Raw genomic sequence first — 16,481 nt, forward strand, 5'->3', positions numbered from 1 at the left:
AGCATCATTTGTGCACAAATTTGGGTGGATTGCAATGATCACTTGGGCCTGAACACATGCCCATGCACCCATGTACATGAAATTACTATTTTTGACTCAAATTTGAAATGGTGTAGAAATGAATTGCATTACCCATAAATTGAGGTGCATTACCTCAGATTCAAGGAGGACCCTTGCCCAAGATCTCCCAAGAAATCCCATAGCCACACTTAAGAGAGTACCTTGAGGATTTCATTGAAATCGAGCTTCTAGTTCAACTTTTGTTTGTGAACTAGAACTCCAAGGATACATAACTTTTTTGATCCCATTCATCTCCTGCAAGCTAGAGGAAGAAGAACCAAGTGGAATTGCATCAAGATCGAGCTTCAAAGCTGCTCCCCAAGGTGAATTTTCTCAAACTTTAACTCTTCGATTCTCTCCCATTTATTAAGATTTTTGCTTGATTTTTGGATGACTGAAGCTCTACCAATGTAGGAATTGATACTGAGTTGCTTTGAGGTTGAATCGAAGCAATTCCGTTTGAACACCTCAACTTTCAACTCCATATTTCTCATTATAGAGTGAGAGTTGAAATATTTGGGGGTCATATTTGGAATCATCGTGATTTTCTCTTCAAAATAGTGTATGGTCCATTTATTTTCATGAGCTTTTCATCTGGACCAGTCTGGTGAGGTGACCGGAGAAGATGATCGGAGTTAGGCCTCCGGTAGTGTGTTGGCGTTGTCCAGACCATCTGATCTCATGGCCACATTCTAATATGGTCCCTTGATTGTGATTACCATTGCTACGCGTGCATTGACTGAGGACAATGGTGGATGACATGTGCGTGGCCATCAGATCTTCCACCTCAATTAATGAGGGAGATCTGATGGCCCTTGTTTTTCTGATTAATTCTATTTTTCCAAATTCTTTTTTTAATACCATTTTCTTATTAAATTCATTATAATTTCAATTTTAATCCAAAAATTATGGGACTACCACCAAAATTTCACAAATAATCTCGTCTTCCCATTTATGAATTAAAATTAATTTATGGATTGAGTTTGATATTTTTAGTGAATTCTGTGATTTTTGACTTGTTTTAATTGATTTTTAAATACTTCTGACTTTCAAAAAATGCCAAAAAAATTAGTCAATGAACCTTTGACCTTGTTTGACCTATGATAAGTCTCTTGGCCATCTCTTTGGTGATTTGAAGGGATTTTAGGTTTTTCCCCTTTTAAAAATTATTTTCTTCATTTAAAAAATGGATTTAAATTGTTTTAATTGCTTTAATATTTTGTTGAACCATTTTATTGACTTTGTGTTGACCCAACTTCTGTTTGGCCTTGGTCTTGGTTGAATTGGACTTTAATTTGGTAAAAACCATTGGGTTTAGGGGGTTGATGAAGTTTGAAATTCATCCCTCAAGATGAATGAATGGTATTGATCAAGTGAGATTTGTCCCTTGATCAATTTAGGATCTCTTTTACCTCTTCTCTTCATCTCCATCTCACTTCTTTCCCAATCCATTCATGGCCAATGATTTCTCATAGATTAAAATGCTAGTTGATTCATCAATGACCTTGTGTCAGATGAATCAACATGAGCTCGATTGAGATAGGTCCATCCCCTCTTATTTTTATGTGTGGTATGTGTAAGACCCCAATTTTGACCCTAAGATCCCTCATGATATCTCATCATATGCATTAGCATTGGGATCACAACTTGGCATCCTTCTTACCCCTTCATTCATTAGGTTTGCATTGGGAGAGATCACCAAGCCCTTTTGATGTATCATAATTCATTTTATATTATTTACTAACAAAAATACCAAAAGTATATCAATGTATGCCTTATTGCTTTTGTAGGTAGTATGTATGCTCACCTATGCCTTATCAAGCTCCTATCTAGGGTTTAAGACCCTCAATGCAAGGAGATCAATCAAGAAAGGGTTCACATTGGCTCCATGTATCATATATGGATACCCATGATCTTTAAGTGTTATTTTGATCAAGAAATCATCAAGATTTTGGAGTTTGTTTGCCTTGGAAACCCTATTTCATCTAGGTATCTTATGTGACTTCTTCAATAAGTTTCTTCAACAATTGATCAAATATCTCAAGGGATACTTCATATTATATCATCTTGTGCATATATGATCCTACTTAATCCCCAAAAGTTAATAGAATATCAAGCTAGCAAGATGGTTCATGGTGGTTGACCAGAGAAAGTTAACTGGTCAAAACTGGGGTTCCCTAGACCCTATCTCCTACAATTTTTTTCATATGAAAATGATTCCAAGAGAAACATTATTATAAATGACATTCCAAACAACTTTCATTTTGAAGTCAAGAGCTAGTTTTGCTTGGAAAGTCATTTTTTTATGGTGAAAGATTATAGGTCATTTTGTCTGAATCCTAGTTTGGAGGTCAACTTCCCAAGACCATAACTTGCTCAATTTTTATGATATGAAAGCCATTAAAATTGAATGATCAAATCCAAGATGTCTACCTCAACTTTGGTGTTTGTAGGAATTTCAAATTTAACTTGCAAATGCATGTGCCAAGAGGAAACATTATAAGTCATTTTGGACAATTACCATTGAACAAGTGATTTTCCTCAACTTCTAAAATGCATAACTCCTTCATGACAAATTCAAATGAGGTCAAATTTGTGACAAAATTGAAGAGGTTTGAAATAGATACAACTTTTGTGAAGGAATGTTTCTCATTTGAAGTCCATAGAAAAATTTATTCAAGGTGGAAGAAGTGAACATTTTACTTGGGACTTCGAAAATTTTCAAATATGTTTGATTTCCCAAACTTCCACCTCAAAATTCATCATTGATCCAAGCTTCAAATGAAAAGATGTTCAACATGAAAGTTGTTCCCCTTGATCTTACCTTTCCAAAAAGTCCAATATCATCTCATTTGGATCAAAATTGAGGGACTTACGCATGGCTTCATTATGGGAAGTGTTTTGGCAAGATTGGATTTCAAGTGATCAAATTCTTTTGCATGCTTCCACATGATGGATTCAATACACTTTGCACAGGAAATGGAAGTGGATTGCATCATTCCTAAGGCCCAAATCATTACCCATGCATCCATGCAAGGAGGTTTCTAAAATTGGCCAAATTTCAAGTGGTGCAAATATCAAGTGCATTGCCTATTTAAACAAGCTTAAGGCTTCAGATTCATAATCAACACCTTGCCCAAGCTCTACTAGACTGACTCAAACCCCCTGATCGCGACTTTATGAGTCTATTGGGGTATTAACTGCAAGTGCACAGTCTAATCGCGTAGTTTTAAAAGATATCGATCCCACAGGGACTTAATGAATCGATATACCGTTTTTCTAAGGTTACTTCGTAAAGCTAAGGCGGATGATACTTTGATGATTATGGGAAAAAGTAAAACTAAAATTGGATCTAGATTAAATATCAAATAACACGGATATCGGTATGTAGTTCGTCGTAATTAGGGAATCAAGTCTTCGTTGGTTTCTTAGTTTTAAAATAAGTCTTTTCAGTAGACACTATTGATTAAAAGTATTTTCTCAAACTCTCGCTCTGTTGAATCAGACTATGACTTTATATTAACGTGCTCTCTCACTATTTAGTTAAATCTAAAATCACTTTTTGAAAGCAATGGAATCTATAAAAACTCTTTTTAAGAAAATACTAACCGTTTAAACACCCTCGTCTCAAACTCTCGCTCTGTTGACTTAGATTATATGATTAAACTTAAATGCTTAACTCTCGTCCTCACATTTAACTTTTAAAAATAATTTTTGAAAATGATTAGAATTTAATTAACTTTAAAAATTGCTCTCGCCCTGATTTAAAGTTAATGTCCAATTTACATTGTTCAGTTAAAAGCTCAAACCGTCGTTCTATTGATTTTAACTTCTTTATGTCTTTTACTCTCGTACAAAAACTTTGGTATTAACTCTGTAAATTGAGACCATAAAAAGAGTGACTATATTTTGAAATAAATTTAAACCAACTCAGTTTTGATTCCTTTATTCCGCTTACTTTACATACCGATATCTAAATTTATTTAGTCGGACATGCTAAACAAACCTAAACAATTATTATGCTTAAATACAGCCATATCAGACAAACAATATAGATAAACAGCAGCACAGAGCATATATAAGTTAAAACGATAAATTAATGAACCTGTAAAATTAATAGAAATCTTGGTTGTTCCCTAGCTTCGATGCTTGAACACTCCACCACAAACCGGTTGGATTTGTTCTTCACAATCTTCGATCAGACAGTAAAATAAAAACAAAGAAGTAAAACACTATGATCTAACGTAAGGTTAGATCCAGTAAAAGTTACACAATAGTTTCCGGTGTAGAAACTATTGTGAGAAAATTAATTGAATGCCTAGAAATTAAGCTAACAAAGAAAAGAAAATAAAATGCTAAGGAAAATAAAAATGCTGAGAAAATGGAATGCTGGAAAATATATTGCTGAAAAAAAACTTGCACGGCGGAAAAGAGAGAGGACCCCTCAATTGGATCCCTTGAGGTCTATTTATATTCATCCATAAAGTAACCGTTTCTTCCAAAGTCTCTTCAGTAGGTTTTCTAACATGTCAACGAGTCAAGCGGAGAAATAGGGAAGGAGTGCTTCTGTTACGCGCGTCAAAGTCAAAGGCAGAAGAATAGGAGTGGGGGTGTGACGTTCGTCACACCATGTGTTACGCTCGTAACACTAAGCAGTGGGGCGTGACGCTCGTCACACCATGTGTGGCGGTCGTCACAGCGTCACAACGCTTTTCCTTGTAGTTGTGGGTTGGGCTTTAGTGGAATGCTTTTCCTAGAGAATCCTCTTTTTGCACCCCTTTTCTTTCTTTTTCACATATGCTTCAAATAATGTTACCTGAAATAAATAGAAGGAAAATATCAAGTAATATCGAATAATATAAAATAAATCGAATGAAATAATAATATAATTTAATTAAATCGAGTCCAAAAATGTGATATTATTTCATGTTATCAAACTCCCCCATACTTAGACTTTTGCTTGTCCTCAAGCAAGATACAATATAGAAGTCGTTTTTAAAAAAAATTAGCCAGATGAAATTTCTAAACACGCATCAATTCGTACTAGGTTGCAAGTAAATCTCGTTTAGAAATAACCTGAGCTTAATCTTAACATCAACAACTACCGTTACAACATCAGATAACCCCACCTTATGCCAACCAGTTCGAGTCACATTATTATAGCTAGCCTAGTTCTTTTACTCTTATTTCACTCGTTTTCATTCTAGCGAAATCACATTAAGCCCTTTATCTTTTCGCGCACATAGTGGAGTAACTGGTTAGCGATTCTGATCCCCTTTTAGCTAGAAGTTCTGGTACATAAGTTGGATAACTTTGTTATTTAGTCCATTGCAAATTGCGGGGGATCGGATCGTAGTCCGCCCTACCAAGTTCAACACCAAAAACCGCTGAACCAACTCACAATGGGTCGTTCATACATTGTTTTTGTAGGGTCCGCAACCTTTGGATTAAATGATCGGGTAAGGATCACCTAACTTAATTAGTGCATTTCCTGATTTTTAATATGTTATTTTGGGAATCATTCACTTATATTCATCGGCTCTCCACGTAGTTTGCTATTAAGATGGTGCCGACTTCTCGTATAAACTACTCGGAGTTACTAAAAGTTCAAGGAATTGGTATAATAGGTACTTAGCCTGATCTAACATGTTGAGGTTTTTAGAGTGTTGGGGCGGTAATAATTTTGTCTTAATTTCCCTCAAGTTTTATAAAATAAGCAACCTTTATACTTATCGAGTGTGTTAAATTTTTGTTATGACTCAAGAAAATTGAGGGGAGTGGATAATAAAGATTTTTCACACTAGGGACTCGACTTAAAATAAATATATTATATATATATATATATATATATATATATATATATATATATATATATATATATATATATATATATTTTAATAAGTTAAAAAAAGGGAAATAACAATGAAAGGGAAATAACATACTTGAAAGAGGAATGTTGAAAGAGAAATAATCATAACGGAAACAAAGTTCCCCCCCCCCCCCCCCACTTAAATGAAACATTGTCCCCAATGTTTTAAAGAAAAGCGAAAAGAAAGGAAAAATAAATAAATATGCTCAATTCTGCCTGCGTCATCTTGTTCTCGGACCCGGTGATCGTTGACGTACTTCCAAGTCATCAAACCTGTTGAGCAAGTCAGTGTATCACTGATCGGTTAGTGCATTCCTCGCATCTTGTTGTTGTTGCATCTGGCGCATCAGTTACATTACTTTGTTATTCTGGGACTGCATAGCATCAAGCCATTGGGCTTGATGTTCAATAGCATCCATGATGTCATCGTTTGTTGCAGGCCTTCTTCTTCGACGATGTCAGAAGGATTGACCAGCCACATTATCGGAAGGATTAAGCGGGGCTGACTGTTGTTCAGGACCTTGATCACCTTGCTCCATTTCGTCAAACTCGTCCGGGGGCGGGTTTGCTTGTGTAGGCTCGGTAGGTTCGGGAGCATTCAGATCGTAGATGAATCGGTCGGGGTTGGTAACATCTGTGAGGGAAATGTTGGGCAAAACAACGCTTGGGACTTCTTGGTTATTCACCATAAGATAATACCTTCCGCCCACCCTAGTTTTGATTAAGCGGTTGGAGCGACAATAGCTTATATCCATAAATAGGGGTGGCAGAGATTGTAAATTCTGAAGTCGGTCCCCTAGATTTAAGCCGAGTGCGATGGTGGCCGGAGGAGCAAAGGAATTGACACGGTGTAGCAACTCGTGGAATTGATTTGTCATTCTACCCATGTATTCCATGAATTCATGTCCCATATTAGTTAACTCTTCTCTAATGGCATCTTGTTCTGACATCAAAGCTTGAATGGAGGTGTTAGAATCAGTTTCGGGCATATGATGTCTAAGATCAGGTATTGCCGATTCTGCAGACGGGATAGGATGAGGTGGAGAGGCAACATCATGGTAACCAATTGGTGTTTATGGATCAGACTCAGCATAAGGAATCTGGTCGTCACAAATCTCATAATCTTGGATGGATTCAACAGATCTAACAGGAGAAGGTATTCCATTCAGGTTGTAGAGCCAATTATTTCGGTTATGAACACTAGTCATCGGACTAGGCATGGTGAATAGGTAAAGAACTTGGTTGTTAATTATTAGTTCAAATTCTTCAGGTCCAAGGTTTCCTATAAACATAGTGTTGAAGGGGAAAGGTATATTCATAGGCTCAATGCCACAAAAAGGGTTCAAATCAAGCATGGGTTGGCGCAATCAAATAGCATTAGCAATCATAGTTATCAATCCTCCTATTAGGATCGGTGCACGGTCGTCTTGAATAAGGCGGTCAAAACTCGCCAACATATAAGTGGCACCATTCACTGGACGGTTCTGGGAAGCACAAAATATTATGAAGAGTTCATCACGTGATACTGTGGTAATGTTGGATCTTTTCCCAAAGAGAGTGTGTGCTAGGATCTTGTGGAAATAACGAAAGGCCGGGTCATGTATGTTTCCGGAAAGAAACTCATGTTCCTCGGGGTCGTCATTTCTTGTCAAACTTCCCCAAAAATGCTCAAGCTCTCTATATTCAAAAAGGTCTTCTTGGCTCATGGTGAATGTATCAAAAGAAGTAGGGAACCCTAAAAGGTTAGTGAATTCTTGAATGTTAAACTGATACTCCATGTTGAACATCCTGAACTGAATGAAACCTCAGTTTATTCATTTTCCATGGTTTGGTAAATAGATCAGAGAACTAAGGAATTCTAGAGTTAGCCTCCGGTAAGTAACCAATTGTCTTCGAATAGGAGTGGTTTCCCACCCTATTTGACTCAGCAGATATAGGACACTCTCTCTTAGTCCAAGGACAGTCATTGCCCAATCATCAGCATAAAAACTTGGGTGCATCTCTCTCTCCGCTAGTTCTTCAAATTTTTGTCTCTGAGCTCTCCCTCGGAATTTGATACCCATACGATCAATATGTCCCATCAGGTTAGTGTTAACTAAAGAAAAGAAAAATAAGAATTTAGTCAGGATTTGGCCAGATGCCGAAAGAAGAAAAGAAGACAAGTTTTATAAAATAAATTAAATGAAGAATGAATACTGAATAAAATCAAAAGAATAATCAAAGAAAAAATAGTAAAAATTTGTGGGTTATCTCCCACGAAGCGCTTTGTTTAATATTGCAAGCTCGACATAAAACTATTAAATGTTAATCTATAAATTTAGGAGACAATACGTCTAAGTGCAGGACTTGCGAGTCTTCATTGTTTTCATCATAGTGATAATGTTTCAGACGCTTCCCGTTTACGATAAATGCTTCAATAGATTTTCCCTTAATTTCCACAGCCCCACTAGGAAAGACATTAGTGACTTGGAAAGAGCCTGACCATCTAGAGCGTAGTTTTCCTGGGAATAACTTAAGTCTAGAGTTAAAGAATAGGACTACATCGCCTTGTTTGAAGGTTTTCCTTGATATGCGTTCATCATGCCATTTTTTCGTTCTTTCCTTGTAGATTCTGGCATTTTTGTATGCGTCTTGTCTAAGCTCCTCTAATTCGTTTATATCAAGGATTCGCTTTTCACCGACGGCCTTATAGTTTAAATTTAAATTTTTAATAGCCCAATAGGCCTTATGTTCTAACTCCACTAGGAGGTGGCAAGATTTACCATAAATAAGCCTAAATGGGGTTGTTCCTATGGGAGTTTTGTAAGCGGTTCGATATGCCCATAAAGCTTCGGGTAATTTTGATGACCAATCTTTCCTCGAGGTGGCGAATATTTTTTCCAATATCTGTTTAATTTCTCTGTTATACACTTCCACTTGTCCAGTGGTTTGAGGATGGTAAGGTGTCGCTACTCGATGTTTTACACCATACTTAAACAATAGTTTTTTTGAATATCCTAGATATGAAATGCGATCCACCATCACTGACTACTATTCTTGGGACACCAAATCTTGGAAAAATTATATTCTTAAAGAGTCTAATTACTACTCATGTATCGTTTGTTGGAGAAGTTATAGCTTCAATCCATTTTGATACGTAGTCAACCGCTACGAGTATGTACTTGTTACCGAAAGAAGGTGGAAAAGGTCCCATGAAATCTATTCCCCACACGTCGAAAATTTCTACTTCCAAAATGCCTTTTTGTGGCATCTCGTCCCGTCTAGATATGTTTCCTGTGCGTTGACACCTATCACATTTCTTGACAGCGGCATGCACATCCTTCCATATGTTTGGCCAATAGAGACCGGCTTGTAGGATTTTAGAGCAGGTCTTGGATGTACTTGCGTGTCCACCATAAGGAGCGGAATGACAATGTTGGATTATACTTTCTATCTCTTCTTCAGGTATACAGCGACGGAAAAAACCATCGGGGTCTCTTTTGAAAAGTAAAGGGTCGTCCCAGTAATAATGTTTTATGTCATGGAAGAATCGTTTCTTTTGTTGGTAGGATACATCAAGTGGAACTACTCCGGCGGCTAAATAATTGACAAAATCAGCGTACCATGGTGTAATGCATATAGCCACAGTGGTCTCTACCTGTTCATCAGCTCTATTTTCTTCCAAATTAGCTATAAGTTTATCATATGAGAAATCATCATTGATCGATGTTCTTTCCGGTTCCAGGTTTTCAAGTCTAGAAAGGTGATCTGCTACTACGTTTTCAGTTCCTTTTTTATCTTTGATTTCCAAATCAAATTCTTGTAATAACAAGATCCGCCTTAGGAGTCTAGGTTTAGCGTCCTTTTTTTTAAGAGGTACTTAATGGCAGCGTGATCAGTGTAAACGATTATTTTAGCTCCGACCAAGTAAGAACGAAATTTATCTAGTGCAAATACTACTGCTAAAAGTTCTTTCTCGGTCGTGCCGTAATTCATTTGTGCTTCATCCAGAGTTCTACTTGCATAATATATGACGTGAAGTTTTTTATCCTTTCGTTGTCCTAAAACAGCGCCTACGGCGTAGTCACTTGCGTCACACATTATTTCGAATGGTTCATTCCAATCCGGAGTCTGCATTATGGGCGCGAAGATCAACGCTTATTTAAGTGTTTGAAATGCTTCTAAACATTTATTGTCGAAGGTGAATTCAGAGTCTTTCATTAATAATCCGGTTAAAGGTTTAGTTATTTTAGAGAAATCTTTAATGAATCGTCGGTAAAAACCGGCATGTCCTAAGAAGCTTCGTACTTCTCTCACAGTTTTCGGAGGTTGAAGGTTTTCGATTACTTCTATTTTGGCTTTGTCTACTTCAATTCCTCTATTTGATATGATGTGTCCTAAACCAATTCCTTCTTGTACCATAAAGTGACATTTTTCCCAATTAAGTACTAAGTTTACTTTTACACATCGTTCTAGAACTCTTTCTAGGTTTTCAAGACATTCTTTGAAACTTTGTCCGCATACGGAAAAGTCATCCATAAAGACTTCCATGATGTTTTCGAGAAAATCGGCGAATATTGCCATCATGCACCTTTGGAAGGTTGCAGGAGCATTGCACAAGCCAAACGGCATTCGTCGATAAGCGAAGGTACCAAAAGGACATGTGAACATTGTCTTTTCTTGGTCATCAGGATGAATTGGTATTTGAAAGAAGCCTGAGTAACCGTCCAGATAGCAGAAATGTAAATGCTTGGCTAATCGTTCTAACATCTGGTCTATGAATGGTAAAGGAAAATGATCTTTTTGGGTTGCTTTGTTTAGCTTCCTATAGTCAATGCACATTCTCCATCCCGATTCGATTTGTTTGGTTATAGTTTCTCCTTTTTCATTTTCGATCACGGTTATACCCCCTTTCTTTGGTACTACGTGTACAGGGCTAACCCATTTGCTATCGGATATAGGATATATGATACCTACCTCTAATAATTTCGTTACTTCCTTCTTTACTACCTCACTCAGGATCGGGTTTAGTCTCCTCTGATGTTCCCTAGAAGTTTTATAGTCTTCTTCTAGCATGATGAGGTGCATAAAAATAGAAGGACTTATCCCTTTAAGATCGGTGATGTTGTATCCTAGTGCGGTTGGATATTTTCTTAAGATATGTAGGAGTTTTTCGGTTTCGAGTTTTCCTAGGTCTGCATTGACTATCACTGGTCGTTCAAGTTCTAAGTCTAGGAATTCATATCTCAGATTTTTGGGAAGTGTTTTCAGGTCGAGGGTTGGTTTCTTGAGGCATTGCGTAGGATTCGATGTTATTGCTAAACATTGGTTAAGTCTGTCTTCTACACGACAGTCAGACAATTCGTCATTTTCTAATTCTGTTTCTTTTATGCATTCATCGATGATATCCATGAAGTAACACGTGTCATCTATTGCAGGTGCTTTCAAAAATTTGGAAAGAATGAACTCAATTTTCTCTTCTCCTATTTCGAAAGTGAGTCGTCCTCGTTTTACGTCTATGGTGGCACCGACGGTTGCTAAGAATGGTCTTCCCAATATAATGGGGGTAACTTCATCTTCTCTTGACCTATGCGCACGGGAATGTTTTCAAGAATTCCTACGGGATATCTAACGGAACGATCTGCTAATTGCACAGACATTTTAGTTGGTCTTAATTCTCCCATTTCAAGTCTCTTGCATATGGACAAGGGCATAACACTGATACCGGCTCCTAAATCGCACAAAGCTTTGTCTATGACAAATTTTCCTATGTGACAGGGTATAGAGAAACTATCAGGATCTTTAAGTTTAGGAGGCATATTTTGGATTATCGCGCTGCACTCAGCAGTGAGTGTAACGGTTTCGCTATCTTCAAGTTTCCTTTTATTAGAAAGAATTTCTTTAAAGAACTTAGCATATGAGGGCATCTGTGTAATAGCTTCTGTAAAAGGAATGGTGACGTTTAATTGTTTCAGTAGGTCAACAAATTTTTTAAATTGGCCCACGTCTTTGGTTTTAATTTGCCTTTGAGGATAAGGGATATGTGGTTTGTAAGGTGGCGGAGGTACATAAGGTTCTTTCTTTTCTACGGTTTCCTTAATACACTCTTCCTTTTCCTTAAGTTTACTTTCTTCCTCAGTTGACTTTTTAGAGTTTTGGTTTTCAATCCTTGGGTCAGACAGTCCTTCTACCTCCGTTCCACTTCTTAATATAATTGCATGAGCGTGGCTTTTCGGGTTAGGTTGGGGCTGTCCAGGAAATGTACCAGTTGGGGCAGCAGTAGGCGCTTGTTGTTGAGCTACTTGTGAGATTTGTGTTTCCAGCATTTTGTTATGGGTAGCCAGGGCATCTAATTTACTTGCTAGTTGTTTAATCTGTTCGTTAGTGTGTACATTCTGGTTTAAGAACTCTTTATTGGTTTGCTGTTGAGAAGCTATGAAGTTCTCCATCATGATTTCCAAGTTGGATTTCCTAGGAACGTTATTGTTAGGTGTAGATGGGGTCGGCTTTTGATATCCAGAAGGTATAGCTGGGGCTTGACTGGGAGCTTGACCTGGTGCGTATAAAGCATTATTACTTTTATATGAAAAATTAGGATGGTTCTTCCAGTTTGAGTTGTAGGTATGCGAGTAGGGATTTCCTTGAGCATAGTTCACTTGCTCTGCTTGGATTCCTGTTAGGAGTTGACAATCTGTAGGAGTGTGACCTTGAATTCCACAGACTTTGCAATTTTGAGTTACGGCAACCACGGTGGCTGGAGGTGATACATTCAAACTTTCAATTTTCTGGGCAAGAGCATCCACTTCTGCATTAACATGATCAAGGCTACTTATCTCGTACATGCCCCCTTTTGTTTGAGGTTTTTCTACCATCGTTCGATCGCTTCCCCACTGATAATGGTTTTGGGCCATGCTCTCAATAAGATGATAAGCACCGGCGTAAGGTTTATCCATAAGTGCACCACCTGCGGCGGCGTCTATTGTTAACCTTGTGTTGTACAAGAGACCATTATAGAAGGTATAAATTACTAACCAGTCCTCTAAACCATGGTGTGGACAAAGTCTCATCATGTCTTTGTATCTTTCCCATGCTTCGAAAAGAGACTCGTTATCTTTCTGCTTAAATCCATTTATCTGGGCTCTTAACATAGCTATTTTGCTTGGAGGAAAATATCGGGCAAGGAAGACTTTCTTCAAATCATTCCATGTGGTGACTGAGTTAGAAGGAAGAGACTGAAGCCATCTTCTAGCTTTATCCCTTAACGAGAAAGGAAAGAGACAAAGTCGAATTGCCTCTGAAGTGACACCATTAGCTTTAACAGTATCAGCGTATTGGACAAATACGGATAAATGAAGGTTTGGATCCTCAGTAGGATTTCCAGAAAATTGGTTCTGTTGCACTGCCTGCAACAGTGAAGGTTTAAGTTCGAAGTTGTTTGCTTCGATTGCGGGTGGAGCAATACTCGAATGTGGCTCATCTTGCGATGGAGCAACGTAATCTCGAAGAGCATGAGCTGGTTCTGCCATCTCGGGTATCGGCGAAGGAAGGAGATTTTTGAGATCAGGAATTTCGATTGGAGAAAGATTGTTTGCAGCACGATATTCTCGAATTCGTCGTAAGACTCGGAGATATTGTTCAACGTCATTGATTCGTAAGTAGTACGGTTCGCCTTGTGAGCGAGCGTGTGGCATACAAATCAACGAAAAAGAAGGAAAAAATAATTAAAAAAAAAGCCTTAGTCTCTACAGCGTAACAGAAGAGTTACGATATCGACTAAATAAAAGTCCCCGGTGTAAGACCCCAATTTTGTCCCTAAGATCCCTCATGGCATCATATCATATTATTGCATTGCCTCAAGGATCATTGTGCACCTTGCTTCCTTCCCTGTGGGTGGGTTATCTTTTTGAGTGGTCCTTGATCACCAAGCATTCCTTGCATTTATATGTCATTGCTTTTCTTTTAATCACTAACCAAAAGTACAAAAATATGTCATCTAACCTTTGTCTTGCAGATGAAGCAATAAAATGTCAAAGCAATTAAAGGCATTCATTGAGCAATAGATGGTGGTCATTCTTGAGATTTGGACCTCACAATCATTCACAAGAGTTCATATGAGTTGTGATGTGTCGCATCCGCGAAAAACAACCGGCGGGCTAAAACAAAACAAACAGAGCCGCCACCGTGCGTTATTTATCCCAAAGAGGGAAAGGAAACACTCGAAGTAAACCTGGAAAAGACATGGTCTCGCGACCAAAGAGAGATGGGATCGGGAGTCGGTTATGCGAAGGGAAGGTATTAGCACCCCTACGCATCCGTCGTACTCGACGGGATCCACGCTCAAAACGATAGAAGAAAGGTTGCTAAACACTGCTCAAAAGAATGTACACACACACTGGAAACAACACAGGTGGGATAAGAGGGGAAAGGGCTCGCTAGGATATCGCATCCTATGCCTACGTATCTCATCTGGAATGAGAATCAGAGCTACCGTAGTTCGGCTCACGCACGCCAAACAAAACACACGCAGGAAACTGACTGCCAATCGCTGGACTTATGTCAGACTCCACACAAACAGGCAAACATGGAAACCGAATGCCAATCGCTGGACTTACATCAGACTCCGAACCAACAAACACACACAGGAAACCAACTGCCAATCGCTGGACTTACGTCGGACTCCACACAAACAAACACCAATAGGATACGGATAGCCAATCGCTGGTCTTATATCCATATCCTAACACACAAGAGAAGGATAACAAACAGACAAGTTAATAGGGAGTCTGGAACTCGAGCCTAATAACTATCAAGCAAACACACACAAAAAGAAAAAGGGTGCCCAGAGAGATCTCGTATGATCTCCTGCCTACGTACCTCATCTGGTATGAGGATCAGGGCAACGTAGTTCCCCTTAACAGGGGAGAAACTTTCTCCTAACCAGAGAATGGGAAATGACAAACTAGAAGGGAGACTGACTCGAGCCTAATAGTTATCATGCAATCCACAGTGGTCCTAAGTTGAGGTTTCTATCTAACTTGCACAGGCAGCAAGCTATCCTAAACAGCATAGGCAAAGCAAACATACACACAATTAGCACACACTATATACAAACAAAGTGGGCTCACACAAGGTTAGGCTGTGAAACACAAGCCAACTGGAATCAGGTGTAGTTAGCTCTTAACCCTAACATTGAGAGTTAGGGTGAAGCAGATGAAGTGGGAAGTGAGGGTAAGACCTCACAACTCTTATCCCTGGCCTGGGAGAGCTTCAGACAAATGAAAGTGGGAGTTCAGAAAGTTGGAACTCTTCTCCACATGTGACTGACTCAACAAATATCTTGGGTTAATATCCACAATGCATCAACACAAGGTGTGTGAGCAAAGTGGATGACACACTGACTAGCAGGAGATGGATTGCACATCTCTTTTATCTGCCAATTGCCTTATCAAAGGTCTTTTCCTGCTTGGCACAAAAATAAACATTCACAAGCATTGCCTCTTAAGGAGGGCTTCAGACAGGTGCCTGCCCAAATAACAGGACAGGTCTTCCAGACTACATGAAGTCAGAGAAATTATACCTCAATGCTTAAGCAACCAAGCAAAAGCAAAAGCAAGTTCAAAAGAACTTAAGCAACTAATGTACCTGGAAAAAAATCTAACTCAATCAGTATACAAGTCAAATAAACTAAACAGACAACCAATAGTCAACAGTCAACAGACATAGTCAAACAAGCAATGCAACAAGGTGCAAGACACAAGCTCAAACTCAAATGAGCTAACATCAACCTACAAAACCAGTCAAGATTAGTCAACATCAACCAAATAATCCAACTCAAGCAAATGAATCAACCCCCTTATGGCCATGTGCTTCTTAACCTGAAAACAAAGCTCAAACATAAGCACAAACCACTAGGACAAGGCCTAGGGTCAAAGAGGGAGAAATAATTCAAAATAGAACATGAAAATTGACATGAATCAACTTCAAACAATCAAAAACATCATCCAAAAAATCCCACATCAATATCATTCACCAATTTCATTTCATGAACCAATTATGGCAAGGCATGCAAGGTAAAATCACATTGAAGCAACAGAATGAACAAATGCACATTAATTCAAAAACGCTTCAATTAATTTTGGCAAAAATCATGGGTAAACAGAACGCACAACATGATCATCACACAAAAAATTAGAGCAATTGGACATGATTAAGTATGGTAATCAAATTCATCAAGTCAAGGCAACCAAAACAATCTCAAATAGGACACCAAATGCTTCATCAACTTAGCACAAGCCTAAAACAGAATTGGTACATGGTAAAGAAGTCCAATCAAAGCCAAAACAAACTTCAATGTGTCTATAAACAATGTGCAAAATTTCACATCCATTGGATAAACAACCAGCATTTCACAAACAAATGAAAATCATGACTACTCAAAAGTTCACAAATGATCATCCAGAATGAAAAATCTCAATCAAATCAGAAATCAATCCAGAAATTCCACAAAAAATCATGAGCATCTATAACATGCATATCAAGAACCATACAAAACATCATGGCAATTGGAATTCAT

At 38.2% G+C, this 16,481-nt stretch overlaps 1 non-coding gene across 1 annotated transcript; it reads left to right on the forward strand.

Annotated features, from left to right (window-relative positions):
• Positions 1–12,949: 12,949 nt before the first annotated feature.
• On the forward strand, positions 12,950–13,056 carry LOC127076963 (small nucleolar RNA R71). Its single transcript, XR_007786968.1, has one exon. It is a non-coding gene; the product is annotated as a small nucleolar RNA R71 (small nucleolar RNA).
• Positions 13,057–16,481: the final 3,425 nt, after the last annotated feature.

Source organism: Lathyrus oleraceus, chromosome 4 (assembly GCF_024323335.1).
Source record: "Lathyrus oleraceus cultivar Zhongwan6 chromosome 4, CAAS_Psat_ZW6_1.0, whole genome shotgun sequence".
In the NCBI taxonomy this organism is placed as follows: Eukaryota; Viridiplantae; Streptophyta; class Magnoliopsida; order Fabales; family Fabaceae; genus Lathyrus; species Lathyrus oleraceus.